Source organism: Chenopodium album, chromosome 24 (genome assembly GCF_948465745.1).
Source record: "Chenopodium album chromosome 24, dcCheAlbu1.1, whole genome shotgun sequence".
NCBI lineage: Eukaryota > Viridiplantae > Streptophyta > Magnoliopsida > Caryophyllales > Amaranthaceae > Chenopodium > Chenopodium album.
Window position 1 is genome coordinate 15375571 of NC_137857.1, and position 4733 is coordinate 15380303.

Sequence of the window (4733 nt, forward strand, 5' to 3'; positions counted from 1 at the left end):
CTAGAAAGATCTTTGTCCTTACTTCGAAGAGAAGCGAGAGCGAGGAGTAGAAATTCTCACACCCCAACAAAAGAAGGAGTAAGAGAATTGGAAGATACTCCACCATCTTCACCCTCAAGTGAAGACTTAGATAGCCCTAATTCGCCATCAAGTCCGGAAATCAACCCCTTTTCAATCTTTAAGTCCGAAAGTGAAGAAGGTTCTAAAATGGGAGAGAATACACCTTTGAGTCGTCTTGGGGCACCCGAAGCCTTTAGAGCCCAAAGTGGGATCCTAACCCCTACCACTCAAGCCAACAATTTCGAAATCAAGCCCTATTTGATTGCTTTAATAGAGAGGAAACAATTCTCGGGTGGAAAATTTGAGAGCCCTCATGAGCATTTGAAAAAATTTGAGAAGTATTGTGACACGATCAAAGCCAACGGAGTGACTCAAGAGTATATCCGCCTCAAGATGTTTCCATTTTCTTTAATTGGGAGAGGTCTAGAATGGCTAGAGAAGGAGGTGCCCCCTAATTCTCTCACAACTTGGGACCAAGTAACTACGGCTTTCTTGAGGAGGTTTTATAACCATAGGAAGACCGCCGAGGCTCGATCTTTAATTCAAGGTTTTCGCCAAAAGAGTGGTGAGACTCTAAGTGCGGCATGGGATCGGTACAAAGAGCTTCAACGTCAATGCCCACATCATGGCATACCCAAGTATCAACTCATCCACACTTTCTATGGAGGTCTCTCACCTCAAGGGAGAACAAGCCTAGATGCCGCCGCCGGCGGTCCAATCATGAACAAAGGAGAGGATGAAGTGGAATGCATCATAGAGGAGGCCGCAAAGCATTATGATGATTGGTATGAAGGAGAAAGGGAGGCCACTTCTAGCAAAGGTGTCTATACATTGGAGCAAGCCAACGCAATCAACAACCTTTCTTCCCAAATCTCCAAGATGGCCAAGCAAATGGATGAAATGATGAAAGAAAGGTCCAACCCTCATGGTAATACCTCCCCTTCAACCAAGGGAGGCAATGGTATGACCACTTCTTCCCCCTCTTCTTATAATAAAATGCCTCAAGGATGCATGTTTTTCTCAAATTGTGAAACCTATGATCATGATACCTCCCATTGTGTGTATGCTTGTGAAGTTCAACCCCCTCCCTATGAACATGATGATAATGTAGAAGATGCCAATGCTATGAATTTTTCTCCTAGAATGGAAAATGTAGGGAACTTGAGGCCAAACTCCAATCAAATGGGGAATTAGAATCAAGGTGGAAACCGTGGTTGGAACCAAAGTGGTGGTGGTTATGGTAACCAATACCATGGTGGGGGAGGCCCTTCCAATTTCAATGGAAGAGGCTACTTTAACCAAAGGGGTATGGCTATCAAAACCAACAACCCAACTCCCGATACCATGACCATCAAAATCAAAATTTTGGTGATCAAGGTAACATGGGAAACAATCGACAAAGCAATGTTCCCAACCAAGGCACCGGAGGCAATAGGGGCCAAAATGTTTCTAACTATGCCCAAACCAATAGGCCTCCGGGTTTCCATCAAGCCCAACTTCCTCCACCTCAACAACCTCTTCAAATTGAGGCCCCTCCTAATGATCCCGTGATGGCTAAGCTAAATGCCATCATGAAGATGCATGAGGAGGAAAAGAAGAGGAATGAGGAGGAAAAGAAGCGAGCCAATGCTCATATGAAAATGCTTGAAACCCAAATTGCCCAACTTGCTTCTTATTCCTCTTCTTCTTCTTCTTCCTCTATCCCTAGTCAAGGAGTCAACCCAAAACCTTTGTATGCCGTGACAACAAGGAGTGGAAAGGTAGTAGGGAGTGACCCCTTAGTTGAGGAGGAACCACGAAATGAAGTAGAGTTAGAGAGAGGGGATGAGAGAACCAAGGAGCCTTCTAATGTTGAGAGGGAGAAGGATGTTGAGGTGCAAAAGGAGAAAGAGACCACCCCCTTGCCCCTAAATCTCCAACCTAGAGAGGAGAGGTTACCTTTACCCCAAAGATTTGTGAGAGCTAAGCTTGATGCTCAATTTGGGAAGTTTTTGGATGTGATTAAGAATTTGCATGTTTCCCTTCCTTTTGTAGATGCCATGAAACAAATGCCCCATTACTCTAAGTTTTTGAAAGATCTATTGAGTGGGAGAAGGGAGTGTGAAACGGTGAGCTTGACCGCCAATTGTAGTGCAATCCTTTCCAACAAACTTCCCGCCAAGTTGAAGGATCCGGGTAGTTTTTCCATCCCTTGTTCTATTAATGGCATTGAGTTTGACAAAGCTTTGTGTGATTTAGGAGCAAGTGTGAGCCTCATGCCCTACTCCGTCTACCAAAAGCTTAGTGTAGGAACCCTTTCCCCCACTAACATTACTCTCCAACTAGCGGATCGGTCCATTAAATTTCCCATGGGTAAGGTTGAGGACATTCCCCTTAGGGTAGGAAAGTTCACATTCCCCGTGGATTTTTATGTGCTAGAGATGGATGAGGATGAAAGGATTCCTATTATCTTGGGTAGGCCGTTCTTAGCCACCTCTAGGGCCATCATTGATGTAAAGGAGGGTAAAATATCTTTGAAAATTGACAATGATTCAATTGAGTTTGATTTGAATAATGTCATGCAACAACCTTCCTCAAGTGGTGAATGCTTTAGAGTAGATGTTCTAGATACCATGCTTAGTGAATTTTCTCGTTCCCATTTGCATGCTTCTAACGATCCCCTAGAAAGTGTATTGTTGAACGATTCTAAGCTAGGTGCTTACAAGGACGACATTCAATTCTATGAGGATTTGCTAGAGGAAAGCAAGAGCGAGTGCATGGATGAGAGCATGGAGGAAGAGGCTTTTCACACCCATGATCTCTTTCAAGTTGAGGAAAGAGAGGGGAACACCAATGGTAAGGGAGCACCAAAGGTAGACTTGAAACCTCTACCTTTGGGCTTGAGGTATGTATTTCTTGGTTCTAATGAGTCTTTCCCCGTAATTGTTAATTCCAACCTAACGGAGGAGCAAACCTCCCTCTTGATCAATGTTTTGAAAAAACACAAGAAAGCTTTAGGCTATACCATTGATGACATCAAAGGTATAAGTCCTTCTTTATGCATGCACAAAATTGATCTAGAGGGAGATGCCAAACCCGTTAGGCAAAGGCAAAGGAAGCTTAACCCTTCCATACAAGAGGTTGTGTTGAGTTGGCGATAGTCAATGCACATGCGCCAACCGGTTACAAGCCTAGTGGGGACTAGTTGATCATGATCATTTTTCACTACCGTCATTCCCCCTTTCTTAGGCACAACTTGCACGGGAGATACCCAATTGCTCATAGTGATTGGGTATCTCCCGTGAAAGTTGTGCCTAAGAAAGGGGGAATGACGGTAGTGAAAAATGATCATGATCAACTAGTCCCCACTAGGCTTGTAACCGGTTGGCGCATGTGCATTGACTATCGCCAACTCAACACAAGTACATGCAAAGATCATTTTCCATTACCGTTCATTGATCAAATGTTGGAGAGGCTTACAAAGCATTCCTTCTATTGTTTTCTTGATGGTTATTCGGGATTTTTCCAAATCCCGATTGACCCCAAGGATCAAGAGAAGACGACTTTCACATGTCCCTATGGTACTTATGTGTATCGTAGGATGCCTTTTGGGCTTTGTAATGCTCCCGCAACATTCCAACGTTGTATGATGTCTATTTTCAGTGATATGATTGAGGATGAGATAGAGGTCTTTATGGATGACTTCTCCATTGGAGGAGCCACCTATGAAGATTGTCTATCTAATTTATCTCGTTGCTTTGAAAGATGTGAGAGGGCTAACCTCGTGTTAAATTGGGAAAAGTGCCATTTTATGGTAGAAAGTGGGATTGTTCTTGGGCACAAAATTTCCCACGCCGGCATTGAGGTTGATAGAGCCAAGGTAGAGGTCATTGAGAAACTTCCTCCCCCCACCAACGTGAGGGAAGTGAGGTCTTTTCTTGGCCATGCCGGGTTCTATCGACGTTTTATAAAAGACTTTTCTTTGATTGCAAAGCCTCTCACATCCCTATTGCAACAAGATAAGGAGTTTATATTTGATGATGCTTGTCAAGAATCTTTTTGTAGGTTGAAAGAGGCCCTTTGCACCGCCCCTATTGTCCAAGTTCCGGATTGGTCTCTTCCATTTGAACTCATGTGCGATGCAAGCGACGAGGCTATTGGTTCGGTTCTTGGGCAACGAAAGGATGGGAAGCTTCATGTCATACATTATTTGTCCAAAACTCTCAACGACGCCCAACGAAACTACACAACCACCGAGAAGGAATTCTTAGCAATTATTCACTCATTTGAGAAGTTTAGAACCTACCTCATTGGTTCTAGGACAATTGTGTACACCGACCATTCGGCTCTCAAATATTTGATAGGGAAGAAGGAAGCTAAACCAAGGTTGTTGTGATAGGTTTTAGTTCTCCAAGACATTGATTATGAAATGAGAGACAAGAAGGGAGCTGAGAATGTGGTGGTGGATCACCTTTCAAGGTTGGGCGGTGCAAGGTTCAAGGATGATGGTTTGCCAATATAGGATGCTCTAAGGGATGATGTGCTATATGTTCTTGAGGTGAAGTCGGCTCCATGGTATGCGGATATTGTGAATTACTTGGCTTGTGGTGCCATACCTCTGGATTTCACTTCACAACAACGTCGAAAGCTCAAGCACGAGGCAAAGAGATATATTTGGGATGAACCGATTTTGT

General features: G+C 43.8%; 1 non-coding gene across 1 annotated transcript; it reads right to left on the reverse strand.

The window, feature by feature from the left end:
• Window positions 1-586: 586 nt before the first annotated feature.
• On the reverse strand, window positions 587-692 carry LOC145612928 (small nucleolar RNA R71). The gene has a single exon (XR_014106832.1). It is a non-coding gene; the product is annotated as a small nucleolar RNA R71 (small nucleolar RNA).
• Window positions 693-4733: the final 4041 nt, after the last annotated feature.